The sequence below is a fragment of the Myotis nattereri genome, assembly GCF_964212035.1.
Source record: "Myotis nattereri genome assembly, chromosome: 1".
Lineage (NCBI taxonomy): Eukaryota > Metazoa > Chordata > Mammalia > Chiroptera > Vespertilionidae > Myotis > Myotis nattereri.
Genome location: NC_138075.1, coordinates 103,348,259 through 103,367,075, shown reverse-complemented (window position 1 = coordinate 103,367,075; position 18,817 = coordinate 103,348,259).

Genomic DNA, 18,817 nt, shown 5'->3' with positions numbered 1-18,817 from the left:
TTTTGTATTTTTGTGGGGTCTGTTCTTATATTGCCTCTTTCATTTCTGATTTTGTTGATTTGGGTCCTCTCTCTTTGCTTCTTGGTGAGTCTGGCTAGATGTTCATCAATCTTGTTTAATCTTTCAGAGAACCAGCTCTTGGTTTCATTGATCTTTTGTATTATTTTTTTGGTCTCTATGTCATTCATTTCTGCTCTGATCTTTATTATCTTCTTCCTTTTGCTCTCTCTGGGCTTTTCTTGTTGCTCTCTTTCTAATTCTGTGAGTTTTAGATTTAGAGGATTTATTAGCATTTTTTTCTTGTTTTTTGAGGGAGACCTATAGCGCTATAAACTTCCCTCTCCGGACTGCTTTCAATGTGTCCCATAGATTTTGGATTGTTGTGTTTTCATTGTCATTAGTTTCCAGGATGTTTTTAATTTCTTCTTTGATCTCATTTGTAACCCAATCACTATTTAATAACATGCTTTTCAGCTTCCAAGTGTTTGAATTTTTTGCATTGTTTTTATTGTAGTTTATTTCTAATATTATGCCATTGTGGTCTGAGAAGATGCTTGGTATGATTTCAATCTTCTTGAACTTGGGGAGACTTTGCTTGTGACCCAATATGTGGTCTATTTTGGAAAATGTCCCATGTGCACTTGAGAAGAATGTATATTCCATGGCTTTGGGGTGAAATGTTCTGAAGATATCAATTAAGTCCATTTGATCTAGTCAGTCATTTAGGATTGCTTTATCTCTGCTGATTTTTTGTCTAGAGGATTCATCCATTGATGTCAGTGGTCTATTAAAGTCCCCTACTATGATTGTATTGTTGTCGATCTCTCCCTTGATATCTTTCAGGAGGTTTTTTTTTTATGTATTTGGGTGCTCCTGCATTGGGTGCATATCTGTTTTTCAGGGTTATATCCTCTTGTTGTATTGATCCCCTTAGTATTATGCAGTGGCCTTCCTTATCACTTGTTATGGCCTTCACTTTGAGGTCTATTTTGTCTGGTATAAATATTGCTACCCTAGCTTTTTTTTCATTTCCATTTTCCTGAAAGATCTTTTTTCCATCCCTTCATTTTCAGTCTGTATGAGTCCCATATTCTGAGGTGGGTCTCTTGTAGATAGCATATATATGGGTCATGTTTTTTTATGCATTCAGCCACTCAATGTCTTTTGATTGGAGCATTTAGTCCATTTACATTTTTTGTGCCTGTTTTCTTTCTTAGCTTTTTCTTTCTTCTTTTTACACCAGTCTCTTTAGCATTTCTTGCATTACTGGCTCGGTGGTGATAAACTCCCTTGGCTTTTTTTTTTTTTTTAATCTATGAAGCTTCTTATTTCACCTTTAATGTTGAATGATAGCCTTGCTGGATAGAGTATTCCTGGATTTAGTCCCTTGCTTTGCATTACTTTGTAAATTTTCTTCCATTCTTTTCTGGCCTGATGTGTTTCTGTTGAGAAATCATTTGATAATGTGATGGGAGATCCCTTATATGTAACTTTATAACTCTCCCTTGCAGCCTTTAAGATTCTCTCTTTGTCCTTAACATTTGCCATTGTAATTATTATGTTTCTTGGTGTGGTTTTTTTCAGGTTCATCTTGTTTGTGACTCTCTGTGCTTGTGTGACTTTTTTCTTCTTTATCTCAGGGAAGTTTTCTGACATTATTTCTTCAAATAGGTTTTCTAACCCTTGTTCCTCTTCCTGTTGATCTGGCACCCCTATTATTCGTATGTTGCTTCGTTTCATGTTGTCCCATAGCTCCCTTAGGCTCTCCTCCTGTCTTAAATTTTTTCTTCAATTGCAGTTCAATTTGTGTGTGTTTTGCTTCCTGTCTTCTAATTCGCTAATTCGGTCCTCCGCTTCTCCTAGTCTACTGTTGAAACTTTCCATGGTGTTTTTTATTGCAGCTATATCACTCTTCATTTCTTCTTGATTCTTACATAAGTATTTTATTCTTTCATCCATTTCTTCTTGATTCTTACATAAGTTGTTGATATTTTCCTCCATCAGGTTTTTGAACTGTATGACCCTTATTCTCAATTCTTTTTCTGACATGTTGCATCCTCTGTTTCACTTAGCTGCTTTTCTGGTGAGTCGTTTTCTTTCCTTTGGGGGTTTCTTTGTCTTCCTCTTTTTTGGTCTCCCCAATTGATCTAGATCAGGGGTGGGCAACCTTTTTGTGAGTGTGTGCCAAAACCAGCAAAATCCTGACTCAAAATTCTTCTGCATTCCAACCCTAAATTTGAGAACATGTTACACCTACTTAATATATCTTAAGGTATACGTATGTGAAGAACCTTGAAGAAATAATAAAATTCATTCGAACACCAAAAACACAGTATATGATGATGAAAAATACATTTATTTTTTTAATGTATACATGTACACTGATAGTCTGACAGAAAACTTAATGACTCCGTTTGATATTATCAGTGGGACTTTTGCTGCTGCATCACTGATGACAGAGATTTTACATCAGGTTTATATTTCGTGACCTTCAGAGATATGCACGAGCTACTACTTTCATCCATCTGGCTACTCCTATTATGAGACTTAACAAAATTCATCACTGAGAACAAAGATTCACAAACGTATGTGGATGAAAACATGAAGAGTAACACTGTTGCAAGTTTTTTAAACAGGAAAAATTTTCTGGAATGGCGTCCAAGTCCTCAATAGTTTGTTTTCGACACTTCTCTCTGGTAGTCCTGTCTCTAATCTCTTTTTTTCAATGTTTTCCAAATCAACTCTAAGGTCAATAAATTTCTGCTTGCAAATTGAGCTACTCTGAAATTCAATCAACTGCATTTCAAAGTCAGCCATGTCTATCCATGAAAACATTTGTAAGTTTAGTTCCTCCAGTTTCATGCTGTCTGGAAACCTCATGAATTTTGCTGTCTCTTCCAGTTCTCTGAATTTTGCAAATCTTGAGAAGAATTGCTCAACAGTTGACTCGATGATGTTTAAAAACAGCTTTTGAAGGCTTTGACAGTCTGTTCTGTCATCTTTTGGGAGGTCTTTGATGTGCCTCTTGAGGTTTGGGAAATATCTAAATCTCTCACCATCCACATCTCTCTTAAAGACTTCCAGTTTCTTTTCAAAAGCCTTTATGTAACCAAACATAAAATCAAGTGTCTTGCCAGTTCCTTGTAATTTCACATTTAAGTCATTCAAATGTTCACAAAAATTGTAAATGGAAGATTATAAGAGAGAGTTTCTCGTGCCAGAAAAAGTTACTGGTGTGCCATGTTTGGCGCACGTGCCAGGGGTTGCCCACCCCTGATCTAGATGTTGAGTCATGCAGGGGCTGCTCCTTGTGTGGCAGTGGCTCCTTGAGTTGTGGTTGCTCCTCAGGGGGTCGTGGAAGTGGCTGCTCCTCAGTTGCCAGCGCCTCCTCTAGTGGGTGCTGTTTACAGCAGTGGTGTCTCCTTTGGCTGGTGGGGGAGGCTTCTCACACAGCTGCTGCTCCTTGTACAGAGGCAGGTCACGTGAGGCTGCTGCTCTTAGGCCTGGGGCAGGCTGCTCGTGGGGCTGCTTCTCCTTGGACAGGAGCAGCTTCTCATGTGTTTGCTGCTTGTGTGGTTGCAGTGCTCTGGGCTTTCTCCAGGGATCCTCTGTCTTTCCTGGCTGCAAACTGTCTCCCAGCTGAGTCTCCTTCACCAATTCACGTTGGATGTTATTCATTTCAGCTGCTCATTCTCTTTGCTCTGGGACAAGGCTCGGGACATGTCCATCTATTCTGATGGCATTTTGTCTCTCTTATCAGGTACTCTTAACTGCCCCAATTGCAGCTAAACTATCAGGACATACTCCACGGTTGCACCTTTCCAGATTAAAACCCATCCCAGGAACACCTCCATCACATGAGCTGGAGTCCCCTAAATATTACAGCCACCAGATCAGGCCCACCAGACTCTGCCTTACCCACATCCCAGAGGAAGAGGACTAATTAGTGAGCACCCCTACATACATGTACCCACTATGTACTGACCCTAGCAACCCTGACTTCACTGTAAGCCCATCTCCTCTTCCTATACAAATCCTCCAGGTTCTAGCTTCTGTCCCTACTCCCTTTGCATCAGGATTCTTACCTTCCTATGGAACTCCCTTCTACAAGGGGACTTCAATTACTCATGGGATGGGATTTTCTGCTTTCTAAGTCTCGAACATACCCTTTCCCCACCTTGGGACGATCCAAACCCTGGAAGTGGGGATTAGCTCTCCTCATCATATTCCAACCCTCCTCTCTTATTCCCATAAGGAACTTTCCCACCTCCACTCATCTCGAACAAACATTTAACCTTACTCATTCCCTCCTAAATCAGACCAATTCAATCTTAGCAAGGAATCACTGCTCTGACTTTCCCTCTCCTCTTCAGTGTATACCACCATCCCTATACTAATCAAGAGATGGAATCAGGCAAAAATCACTCTAGCTTATAAAAAGGAAAAGGGAACTACATTTTTCAAACAGGCAGACACCCTCTAGGTAATTATCCTATAGCCCAGGCAAATCAAGCCTCCCTTCTTTTCTGTACTTATATTCAATCTCTTTCTAAGGTAACTTCTTCCTCCCTCCTAGTCACAGGTCCTATCACTCTACACACTCCACTAAACACCCAAGCTCCTTTATGCTTTATAAGGTCACAGGGCAATATAACAATAGGCCATCTCCCATCATCATCTTGCAATACCACAGTTAACCTAGAACTATCAAATGGCCATTGGTCCCAATGTGTTGACTACCAGGTCTTCCCGGAAGCCAATGGTTATTTCCTATAGCCAGTCCATTTTATTTCTTATCCAACCATCCAGGCCCGAGGCTTCAACTGTTCCTTTCCTTCCCTTACTCTTTTCCCTTGGATAACAGCCCAATTTAGCATTCCCTCCTACTTTCACTGCAATAAAATCTCAACCATTTATCTGCCATCCCTTATTGGTAGCACCATGATGACTACCCTCTCAGCTTGGAGTACAGAACCAGGGAAAAGGAACCTCATACCCTTTAGTCTAACTCTTCTCCCTACACCTTTCAGCTTGTCTCCATGATCAGGGATTCTTCCTCTGTGGGGAAAACACATACATCTGTCTTCCCACCAACTGGACAGGAACCTGTACCCTCATTTATCTCTCATGCAATGTAGATGTACCCCCAATAATAAGTCTTTACCTGTCCCATAACCCACCATATCCGACACAAAAGGGCAGTTCAGATAATCCCTCTCCTAATAACCCTTGGTATCACAGCAAAGGTTGGAACTGGCATAGTGGGCCTAACCACTGTTCTATCCTATTTTGAAATCCTGTCTCAGGACCTACAAGAAAGCTCTGGATGCCTAGCAAGGGGAAAAACTGGGAAAACAAGAACCTCACCCCCAGGGTAACCTATCCTTCCTTTTCATATCAGTAGTCAGGCAATTTAGATCCCTGATCTTTTCCTCCCTGAAGACAACATCTAGGCCTCAGTTCTATTTTAGCTCCAGGCCCAGAAAAGCAGCAAAACCATACAAGTGATGCTGTGGCAGCCTCAGGACCAGCTTTTACTTCCCAATTCACTCAACATGACCGCTTTCGAGCCTTTACCAACCAGTCTCTTGGGGAAATCATGCTGCTGCGACCCCTTGTCCAGCCGACTACTATCGAAGTCCATTGCCCTGTGATCTCAACATCCCCTCTCAGCAGGAAGTAACTACGAAAGATATGACCTTTGTCCCTATTCCATAATACAAAAAGGCTGGAATATTAGGTGTGATCAAATAATTGAATCAATACCCCCTCCCCTGGGAACTGACCTTTAGGCCACTTCAAATGGACAAACCACTTGCTTAGACCACATTCCACTTGCTAAGACCATTATCTCTTCCCTTTGGAGTTTCCCAAAATCCAAACTTGCACAGAGAATTCTCCACCTAGAGTCCTTTAAAAACCTCTGACTCCCCGTCTTTGGGGGCTAGCACCATTTTGGGGCTCAGCCTCATTTGGTTTTCCAAATGACCTAATAAATTCACAATTCTTTACCCCATTTGGCCTTGTGCATTCCTCCTTCAGTGACCCTAACAGTTTAAGAAATTAAACAGATGGTTGCAAAACTATCATACTGATGACATTTCTGGCAGAGAAATGGTACAATTAAAATTGTTATTTTTGCATTATAATGAAATTGATTATTTAAAAGAAAGCAGAGACTGATTTTTCAACTCTGATTTTGCAAAGGGTTAGTACAGAAAACGTGTCTTTCCTATTGGCCTATTTGTCTTCCCTACAAATTATTTGTTTTCCCACAAATGCCCCTTCTCCCCCTGATTTTGTCATACTGAGATGGTATAGAAGCTTCAAATTCTAACTGCTTTCTTGAGTAACAATTTTCTGTGAACTCTTATGTGAATAAAAATGTATTTTTTTCTTGCTAATTTGCCTTTTGTCCATTTAATTTGCAGACCTTCAATACCAAACCTAAGAAGTTAGAGGAAAAGTTTTCCTCCCTAGCAAACCAAACTCAAAAATCTCAAAAAAGTCACCCAGGCCAGGATGCTATGAAATTGTGGAGGTGGCATTCTCCCTGCACCGCAGTCATTTCAACTTTATCTTCTCAACATGATATGGATGATATTTTCAGAGTTAGCTCTTGACTTTGCATTTCAAAAACTAATGAGAAACTTCTTCTTATATGATAAGAAGACTTCCACGCAGCAGCAATATTACTATTCTTCTGGAAATTACAGAAAAATTCATTTTAGTCAGGAAATAAGTCTTTAAAATATTTGAAAAAGATTTGTTTCAGAAATAAAAAGCTTTAATTTGTGATATGTGAAAGCTGTTGTAAGTTGAGAGTATTGGCTGAAAAGAATAGAATTTTTAATTAGCTCCCAAATAGAGATAGAGTTATGTGTCTTGATTTGGAAGGTATTGCCTGCCCTATACAATACAATTGTGCTTCAAACAATTAGTTTGAAGACTGAGTATAGCTTTTCCCTCACAAACTCAGATCACAACATATTGCCTAAATTGAACTCATAAAAACACTTGTGGCTATATCAGAGTTCATTAAATAATTTGCATAGCCCAACCAGCTGCTTCATCTGCCCCTGAGTGCTAATATAGTGTCAAATAGCAGGCAGCTTGTCCGTAGTGAAGGGCCCTGACCCTGTCTTCTTCTGAGGGACCCAGGAACAGATGTGTGTCTTGGTTTCCTGGAAACTGGTCCCTCAATTCTGTGACAATAATTTGTAAATCATTCTTCTGCCTTTTTGATTGAATTAAAATGATAACCCTGATTCTGTTTATCTCTGTAATAAGATACTGTGAATGCAACATGCAGTCAAGAAAGTTGGACTAGTTCCAGAGCTACTGATTGGTGTTTCTATCAGAGGAATGGTACAATTAAAATAATTATTATTTTTGCATTATAATGAAAATTGGGTATTTAAAAGAAAGCTGGACTACTTTTTTCAACTCTGAGTTTGCAAAAGGTTAGTACAGAAAACGTAAAGAAACGGTTGCTGATAGTCTTAGATTTAACAGGCATATATAGAGCAAGTAATAAAATTGATTACAAGACTTTAATTAATAAGAAAAATATGAAGAATTAATGTTATGCTTTGAAATGACATGATTATGATCAGTTGTAAGAGTCAAGCCAACTCCACTAAGTATGCTAAAATTATTTTACAAAAATTATTTAAAAAATCTTCCAAGTATTTTAAATGGTGCAAGTTTTATTAACTTCATTTACAGATACAATAAAGACAATACAAACAATGTTAAGAGCAGTTATGTGGCAGGAAATGATATAATACAGATAAGGAAAATTAAATTATGGACTTGTAAGATTCAATCTCAGGTTCCTTAGAGAATCGGCTCTAGGACTAGCTATCAAGCCTCAGGAATGATGAAATTGCTCTTGAGGGGCTGTACTGCATGGAAACCAAAATGACAGCAGGCTTCGATAATTCAATTATAGGGAAGGCTGAGTATGATGACTTTGTTTCCAGTAGACCACAAAAGAGTTCTGGTTGGTGTCTTAATTGCTATTTTAAAATAATTAAGATAACTAAAAAAAAAAAAAAAAATTCAAACAGCTTCCTTCATATTTGTTCAAAAAGCAAAGTCAAATATAAGAATTTGGCACTTAATACAAAAGATGCATTGTTTGAGGAAACATTGGAAGATAGGTTATTAAAGGCTGGAATAATACCAAGGAGGCTCCAAAAGAGAAAGGGAAAGCATGAAAAATCAATAGGCAGTAATGAGCAGAGACCAATAGCACCAAGGTGTGCTGGACACAATGGTTCTTTTCTCTTCCCAGAACATTTGAGATTCTAATGAGAACAAATCTATCCTGCTCACACTATAGCCCAGTCAGAAATGTGACTTTCAGCAAGAATGAATAATGACAGCAAGTTTTCTACAAATAAGTCTAATGGGCAGTCAATTCGACTCCTGCTAAATTCCCAAGATTCACAGTAAGGTCTGTTTCTGAACAGGAAAGCTCAAGCCTCCTGTGTATGCAATGTTCTCTTTAATGTCCCCCTCTTCCCTCCCACCCCAATTTCCCAACTATTTTAGTAGATTAAAAGAAGAAAAGCAAATCGTATTGGTCAGTGTGGTTCATGTCTCCCAATTAAAGACATCTGGATTTATTGGATTTAGATTGAATTTGACTAACTTGTTTAAATGCCAAGCAGACACATCACCACTGTGTCCCTGGAAACACGGAATCTCCTAAGCTGTCTCTACCCTCTGCCTATGAATAAAGAGGGCTTAGGGAGGGCAGGTAGAGAGCCCATCTACTCCTAGAGTTCCTGCCATGTATTTGCTTCTGTGGCATGAATCATTATAGAGGCAAGAAGCTTATAACATTGCAACATTAGCACTGCTTTCCTTTTCCAGGAGTCTCTTGTCAGTCAAATGAATGGATTGTTCATTACAGGAATTTACCAACAAGATCCATCACTTCTTCAATGGAAACAGTTTGTGCCTTAAAATTGCCCTTAGTCCTAAAACCCTCACCTCACTCTTGTCACAAACTCTGGACTGTCTTATTATAATTCTTACTTCTAATCAAGGTTCTGATTTGAAAAACTCACCTATAAACCAGCCTTCAAATTTTCCATAAGGTCCAGTCTTGCCCTTTTTCCCCAAGAGCCTACCAGATCTCTCTGGAGGCCATGTTCTCCCTCCCCACAGAGAGCAGCAAGGTTAGCTTTGTCTCATCAAGAAGTATTGTTGAGAAAGCCCACTGCATGGGAAAACATATTTGGCAACGTCATATCTGATAAGGGCCCAATCTCCAAAATTTATAGGGAACTCATACAACTTAACAAAAAGATGATAAACAATCCAATCAAAAAATGGGCAATGGATCTAAATAGACACCTCTCAAAAGCGGACATTCAGAAAGCCAAGAGACATATGAAAACATGCTCAAAGTCACTAATCATCCGAGAGATGCAAATCAAAACAACAATGAGATACCATCTCACACCTGTCAGACTGGCTATCATCAACAAATCAACAAACGACAAGTGCTGGAGAGGATGTGGAGAAAAGGAACACTTGTGCACTGCTGGTGGGAATGCAGACTGGTGTAGCCACTATGGAAGACAGTATGGAGTTTCCTCAAAAAACTACAAATGGAACTCCCATTTGACCCTGTGATCCCACTTCTAGGAATATATCCCAAGAAATCAGAAACACCAATCAGAAAGGATATGTGCACCCATATGTTCATAGCAGCACAATTCACCATAGCTAAGATCTGGAAACAGCTTAAGTGCCCATTAGTAGATGAGTGGATTAGAAAACTGTGGTACATCTACACGATGGAATACTATGCTGCTGTAAAAAAGAAAGAACTCTTACCATTTGCAACGGCATGGATGGAACTGGAGAGCATTATGCTAAGTGAAATAAGCCAGTCAATGAAGGAAAAATACCACATGATCTCATTCATTCATGGATAATAAAGATCATTATAAACTTATGAACAATAATAGATACAGAGACAGAGCTGCCTCAAACAGATTGTCAAACTGCAGCGGGAAGGCCAGGGAGGGTTGGGGGGCAGGAGGTAGGGGGGTAAGAGATCAACCAAAGGACTTGTATGCATGCATATAAGCATAACCAATGGACATAAGACACTGGGGGGTAGGGGAGGCCAGGGGATTGTCAAGGGCGGGGGAAAAAAAGGACACATATGTAATATCCTTTGTAATACTTTAAGCAATAAAACAATTTTAAAAAAATAAAAGAAAAATAAATAAATACGAGAAAGTCAAAAAAAAAAAAAAAAGAAGTCTTGTTGGCAACCAGGGATATACCCACAAATAAATGACAGTAAGTGTTGGAGCTGGAATTCGACACCAACTTTCTCCGACTTTAATGCCTATTCCTACCTTAACAGCTACATATAGTGCTTCTCCTGAGTGGTACTGGGATTAGGACTTCTGGGAGAGGTTTGAACAAAAATAAAGCTTTGTGAACAAAAAGCAAGCACAAAACCTCTATAGTTAAAGCAGCACCTGAAAGTTATTTCACCCAGATAATTTTCTGTTGCATTAGACTCAAGTCTATGTGATTATGTAACAGAAAAATGACTCTGCAAAATAACTGTAATTGTCTCATCTAACAAGTAAACTACATGAGAAAATAGTGAATTCCTTTCATTTTTATTTATTTATTTTTTAAAAAATATATTTTATTGAGTTTTTACAGAGAGGAAAGGAGAGAGATAGAGAGTTAGAAACATCGATGAGAGAGAAACATCGACCAGCTGCCTCCTGCACACTCCCCACTGGGGATGTGCCCGCAACCAAGGTATATGCCCTTGACCGGAATCGAACCTGGGACCCCTCAGTCCACAGGCCGACGCTCTATCCACTGAGCCAAACCGGTTTCGGCTGAATTCCTTTTAAATGAATACCTTATAAAGAAATAGAAGGAAGAAGTAGATACATATAGGTCCCACTTTTATTTTTTGCTCACAAATATGCTTTCTCAATAATGTCTTACCAGCTCTTCACTTTAAAAGACATTGCTGTTCTTTTTGTTTGTATTCTTTTTTTTCTGTCTTGTACAATTATAGAGTAAATTAGATTGGGTACCAGAATATGCATTATGCTATTCACCTCAGTGTAAGCTGTAGTTAGGTTTGTAAGAAATTTCTATTGTAATCCCAAGTTTCACTACATTGAAACTTTCCAAAGCATTATACTTTGGGGATAAGAGTTTCCTTGCTTCTTTTTCCTTCTGAAAATATATATTGGAACATAAGAAAAAGATTGTCGGCAGCTGCTTCTGAGTAATTGGTAAATTAAATCAAAGAGGCTATTTCCATTGTAGAATACTTTATAGTCTCTGCAAAGGCAACAAAATTATCCCAAAGGAAAGCCTCGTAGCACTTAGAATTATGTAAAAGGCAAATTTATTACTATTTTCTGTTTTCTAGGTGAAGAAAACAAAACAACACCTCATTAAGATAATAAAAGCAAATGACTAATTCAGTAAATTCAAACACTCAACCACTGCAAAAAGGCAACATGCTTCATTTATTGACAAATATTAACTAAGCATCTACTTAGTGTCAGTTGCTATTAGGCCTTACATTTATTTTCTCTATTGTTTCCATGGACTAGATACTGCTTTGCAGATGAAAATACTGAAGCCTAAGTGACAAATTAGAAGAACTTCTAGGTAAAATTAACATTTTACTAAATTAATCTAAACTAATTAATTTTATTCATTCAATGAACATTTATTAAGCACCTAATATGTCCCATTGGGACTACAAAGGTGAGAAAGGAAGACATGGTTCCAGCCCTAACAGGCCTTACAAGCATTTCAGCTGTTGGGTCTGAGTATTTATACACTGAAAATGTTTATTGCATCTAATTCTATACTTGGTTCTGTGCAAGATACAGTCTTATCTGGGCAGGTGAGGGGACAGGAAATCTTACATGATATAGTGAAAGAACAATTAATATTGTGAAAAGAATGGTAATGATAATCAGCACAGCAATTCAGATTCCAGATATGTTGAAATAGCAGCATTCGAAAGACATGAATTGCGGTAAGGCTGTGGCTGACTAGAAAGCATGATGTTAATTTTAGAGCTGGATGCAATTGTAAAGGTGGATAATTTAGTTTTATTTTAAAAGTCTACTTCTAGATGTCCATATATGCCCCTTTAGATGTCCTACATGATGAGGGAGGAATGTGGACAGAAAAAGAAGGGACAAAATGAAAGAAGGCTCTGTTCTCTATTCAATAAGAACAATTCTATTGTCTGTTTTCTGTATTAATTTCTAATATTATTGGAAGAAAGAAGTCTACTACAAAACATACTATTTCAAAATGATTTATCTGGTTTAAATGAATCCTATGAAACCCTTATATCTTTGTTATTATTTCATTTTGTTTTGAGTTAAATACAAAAAAGGAATAATTAGATTAGTGAATGGTTAAGACAAGAATTTCAGATGTGATCATAATTAATGCAAATTATCATCCTACAGATCTTACTCCAGAATTAATTTCAATATTTAAGAAGCCAAGAGGGTCATACAGTTCAAGAGCCATGGGTTTATGCACTTCATTCACAAGGAATTTCAAATTAGAGATGGGATTATAAGGTAAAATTTTATTTAGAGAAGACCTTGGAAGAAGAAACTCCTCATACAAAGGAGGGCGTTCCACACTTGCAAATCACTGGACCCAAGATAATCATCTGTCTTGTTCAAAAGCACTGAAGAAACAAGACTGATCACCTTTCTTCCTTTTCTAGAGAAAATTATTCACCATGTGAATCAAAGATAGTCTGGATCAGAAACTCCTCTGGTTTGATAACATATTTCATAAAACTATGCTATCAAACCCATGTATAAAATATCCAGGACCAAGGGGCAATTTATCAAGATTAGGAAAGTTCAATATATACCTATCAACAATAGAATCTAAAAATCAAAATAAATAAACAGAAATCTAATGAACAAAATAAACTGATGAATAAAATAGAACCAGAGGCATGGAAACATGAATAGACTGATGAATCTCAGAGGGAAGGGGGGAGGAGTAAGGGAGAGAGATTAACGGAAGATCTTGTGGGAAACTGTTTATTGCCTTCACTATCTGATAAGCATAGACAGAGAACTCCCCAAACGCCCCCCCCCGCAAAAGGCTGGGTGCCTTTGAAGCCCTAGCAAAGCTCCGAGCTAGGCGCCACCTCTGTTTGTCCAGACAGTGGTAGCTGAAACTACTCCCCCATTTATTATTATGTAAATCCTTGCTGATGGGCTAGTCTGCTTGTTACTAGGGGGTCACCTGGATAAGGGCAATGCTATGGGTGCATCCCAGATCAATAAAAGCTTGGTGAGGCTGAGCAAGGAGGAAGTCCTTCGGGACTTGCTGCCTGGTCCCCCAATATTGCAAAATTATCTCGTGTCTTTTTCTCTCATTTGCTGTGTGGCTCCTCCTTCAGATACCGAACCCTACTCCATGCAGAACGTGGAGGGAGTCTTACTCGACATCTGGTGCCCAACGGGTAATCTGGAAGTGCAGGTCTCGCTGGAGCGAGAAAAGGAAGTTTTCACCGAAAAGGTGTGGAAAACTCACCGAAAAAAGGTGAGGGGGATTCTACCGCACGCAATGCCCAGGATCAACTACAGAAGCCCGGGTCTGTAAGTACACTGGGAACATTTTCTTAACCAGGCTAACAAACGGGGCAGGATTTGGCTTTAAAAAAGTAGATTCGGCTTTAAAAAAGATATATTTGGCTTTTTAAAAAATAAGAAACTTTATTATAGACTTTTGATTTGCATGTTTAAAGTATTAAAATTTTAGAAGGTAATCTTTTACAGTTTTTGCATGTTATTATAGAACATAACCCTTGGTTTCTTGAAAAAGGTACATTAGATCTTAAAAGTTTGCCAAAAAGTTAATCAGAACTTGCCCAAAATTGTTTCCCCTTGTGGAACATGGCATTTCATTTCCTACAGGCTTTAGGAAAGGTCAAGGAGGATAAATCTCCTCCCCTTGTACCCTCCGCTCCTTAAGAGGAACAGAAAGAAAAGAAAAAATGGGAGGAATGGTCTTCATGGCTCCCTCAACCTCCATGTCCTAATCATGATATGTTTAATTTGCCGTTAATAGAATCACCTGTGCAAAAAGGCCAAATTATAAAGAAATTGGAATATTAAAAGGTACTCCTTAAAATCAGGCTGAAAAAAGAGTGCCATGGTCATCTTAATGTGGTTTCTTGTCCAAATTAAAATCTTAATTTGTATTTGGAATCTAAAATCTGTAATAAGAAATGAAACCCTGCTGCCGAGTCCACCTCTGGTGTGGAGAGATTCAAAGGTGGCAGAAAAAGGCAGAGCTATAAGCTCTCCCACAATGAGATTACTTAATGTTTTATTTAAAAATTACTGGAGAACATCTTATGACAACCAAACTTTGGCTAAGATAACCTTGGGTGCTAGCCATGACTTTAGAAAGCGAAATAGAAAAAAATTTAAAATGTCTTCTATGAAGCATGACTTTGGGAAAAATACGCCATCTGAGTCATTTGCTGAAACTTCCCCCAAAGCAGGATGTGGGGAAAGGGAAGAAGGAGCAAGTGGCGATCCAGTGTGGATGCCCCCTCCCCAAGTATTCTAAAATTAAAGTCCTTCTAGTAATTGAAAAGCTTTTACAAATTTATAAATGCATCTGGGATTTCTGTGCACATGTAAAAGGAAAAGGCCAGTTTAAAAACGAGTGCGCATAGTTTTGAGCTGAACTTGACCTTTTGCTGTGTACAGAATAAAAACCCGAGACTGTTTTGGCCTTAAAAATGGCGGAGATGAACCTGAGAAAGAAATGCAGACAGGTTTCCCAAGGTGATTTAAAGTAGCTCTTTTGAAATTTCCCGCCCTGAGGCAAGTACCACCAGGAAGTTGATAGTCAAGTTTACATGTGAATAGCTATGGTTTTGCTTCTTGACTTCCCCAGCAGGAAAATTGTGACCATTTTGAAATTAAGCAGCTATGCCAGGCTTATTGGCTGGAAACTCATCGAGATCTTATATGGGTGTATGCATTATCTATGGACACAGACAATAGGGTGGTGAAGGCCTAGAGTGCGGCAGGAATGGGGGGGGGGGAATAGGGGGAGAAAAGGGGGATATCTGTAATAATCTCAACAATAAAGATTTAAAAAAAGATTAAGAAAGTTCTTTAATAATCTAAGCCCAGATGTTTAGAAGAAACCACACTCTTTAAGAGACACTGGCCCTTTCTTCAAGAGGGAGCATACTACTTCTTACAGTACTCTGCAGCTTTGGAAATGACCACTAACCCTTTCTCAACATACACAATGTCTAAAACCACATCTGTGCCTATGACTAGTGGGTACCATCATTCTGCTTATGGGTAATGTGCTCTCTATGCCAGATCCAGACCACCCAAAATGATTAGAAATAAGAGATAAGAACCCTTAAGGGAAAAACCAGATAGTCATCACTATCTGTGTCCTTGGTGCTGAGTACTTAGAATAAAATAAATATTAATAGAATAAATTAATTAGTGCTCAGGAGTATTACAGATCCAGGAAGTGCTATACAGAAGATGAAGGTTGTGGTGGGACAGAGAGACAGAATAAACAATCAAGGGAACTGCAGTTCATACAATGCACTAAACACAAGGACCTGGAAAATGAGACAAAGCTCATCTCCCATGGGAAGTCTCTCACATACCATACTGTGTGGGTAAAAGCTATAAGTAGCTTCCCTGGTCTTAGCCAGTCTATGCACTGACAAATTGATTCCATACATGGAATAAACCCCCTGTTTAGGCCACTTGAGTAACATAAACTTCCACCCGAATCTAGTGGTAATTTATAAAGTTGTTTTTATCCAAAGATATCATCTAGGTTCCATATGGTTTAATAGACTATCCTTAGATTTGGCAAAGCAATATGAAACAGGCTGAACAACACTTATAAAAAATTTGGATTAGGGTCAGCCCTGTGAATAGGCTTTCATTTATGTAATGGGATTAGAGGTGTAAAGAGGAACCCTTATAAAGAACATATCTCCCCCAACCTCTTTTATGTATTCTGAGTGGTCATTACTAATCAGCAAGGTGAAATGGAATTAGCAGTGGATTTGCCATCAAACCTACCTCATTTGAATCCCAGATTTTCCACTTATGAGCTGTATGACCTTGGCCATATTCCTTACCTGTCCAAACCTCAATATGGAACATCTGAGAATAATTCCTATTTAGTAGGGTTATTATGAAACTTAAGCAAGAGAGTTTGAGAACGCCTTGACCCATGTTGTTGTTATTATTAATTAATCGTCCTGAGATGTGATGACAACTTGGACCACAAAAACCACTATTAAAAGGTTCAAGAGAGGTCAGTACTTGTGCCTCAGTTAGCACCTTAGCCAGGGTTAGTCATTAGTAACCAGGAAGAGGATGCATCATTGAACCAAGAGTGGGGACAGGGAGCCAAAAAAAGATGTTACTGTTTGCTAACTATGTTTCTCCCTGCCATTTTCTTCCACTCTGCAGCAACCAGTTTCTTCTCCCAGCAAATTTGCTTTCTTCCAGCAGCAAGGAATTGCACAGGTTCTGTGAGAAGCTGTGACTTTCAAGCTGCCCTTCCTTCTGTTGAGTGTGCTCCTGTGAAAATGTATTTGGCCACGAGGTTACTGCAAGTCCCCTAGACTGCAGTTCTGGGTCATGAGGATTCTTTAAATGTGAGTCGACCCTTTACCCCAGACTCCCACTTTAATTTCAGTATTTATAAAGCCTAATTCTTATCAATCTCATAGTTTTTCTAGGGAGAATTAGAGTACACAAGATCATTTAAACTTTTTGTTAATAAAATGGAATAAATAAAAAGAAAGCTGTCATATTTTTCTATTGTACTAATTGCAGGAAAAGCCTATTTTGTTCTTTATTTTCTAATAGCAAAAATCTTATTGAGATATGAACTGTTTAAACCACCTCAGGAGTTCTTGCGATCTCTTTAAGACTGTAAACATGTTCTGAGAGCACATTTCTCAATAACATCACTCTAGAAATCACAGCGGACAGGATTCATGAAAATGTTCATGAGAATGCTTCCATAGTTTCATGTGATGTAGATGCCAACACAGGAAGCTTCTACTAATAATTTAAAACAGAATAAAGTCAAGGTCACAAAACAGTGATTTTTACTTACATGTCTACGTCAGAAAAAATTCTGTAATGAAAATTAAATACCAATTTTCTTAAATTGTTCAAAATTTTTTATTCTATTTTGAAAAAATGTTTGAACTATGGTCTCATCATTATATTTAAGAAGGTAAAATTTTATCATCTACTGGTAGTGTCTTAAAAGAAATCATAGCCACCTTTTATGCAAAAACAATGTAAAATAAGGTAATTTTAAAGTGAAAATGTTTGGAATAGCTTTTTGAAAATGAGATTTGAGGAACTATCTAAATAATATCCCAGATAAGTCATATATTTTCTGAAGTTTTGAATCTATAAAAATAAATGACATATACAAAATTTTGTAGGAATAATATACAAAATATAGGTAGCTTACCCTTTAGTTGAACTTTGGAAATGTTTTAAATGAAAATTATTTTAATATTAGAGGTCTGGTGCACAAAATTCATGCACAGGTAGGGTTCCTAGGCCAGGCCAGCAATCAGGGCTGATCTGAAGGGCGACCAGCGGGCCGATTGGGGCCCTCCCGCTGACACCCACCTTGGCTGGCCTGGGGCCTGCGGGCTGGGGGCAGCTGCTGCAATTGAACATCTTCCCCCTGGTGGTCAGTGTGCATCATAGCAACTGGTCATTCCACTGGTCATTCTGCCATTTGGTCTATTTGCATATTAGGCTTTTATTATATAGGAAGGCTAATCTCTAGGAAATTTTCAGTTGCTGGTTTGCTTTTGCATTTGTGCTTTTATTGTGCACTATGTACCATGTGAGAATATGGATAAATTTATGAATATCTTCATTTCAATAGTTTTTATCTGTTTATATTTTTGCCTGGTAACTTCTTTACTAAGAATGATTGTGATCAATTGAGAGGAAGTAAAAATGACCATGTGGTTTTCTAAATTCTGTTTTATTATTGTACTAGTGGCCCAGTGCATGGATTCATGCACACTGAAAGGAAATTAATTAGAAGAAAGATTTGTGTGGTAATTATCTTACTGCAAAAAATTACATGTCAAAATAGTATATATAATATAGTATTATAAAATTAAAATACAAAATATTTAACATGCGTGAGTCAACATTTATTTTTAAACTAGAGGCCTGTTGCAGAAAGATTCCTGCAAGAATAGGGCTTCCTGCAGCTGGAGCAAAGCAGAGAAGGGAGAGAAACCCTCTGAGGTGGGCTTCGCTCCCGCTCCCAGCCCCTGCGGCTGGGTTTGCCCTCCCGCTCCCAGCCGCTGCAGCTAGGTTTGCCCTCCCGCTCCCAGCCGCTGTGGCTGGGTTGGCCCTCTCACTCCGAGCCTCTCCAGCTGGGTTTCCCCTCCCACCTCCTGCCTCCCACCTCTGCAGCCTTGGCTCCATTCCTGTCTCCGCTGCCGCTACTTTGCTCCCTTCTGTAGCACTTGGCTTCCATGTTGTCTTCAGTCTTGGCTCCAATGCCGGTATATGCAAATTAACCACCATTTTTGTTGGCAGTTTTTGCATATCGCGCTGATTAGCCAATGGGAGGCATAGCAAAGGTATGGTCAATTACCATGTTTGTCTATTATTAGATAGTATTGCCAGAGCACCTCATATGTACCAGCCAATTGGTTGGACGGTCAGATGGACAGATGGTCGGTCAC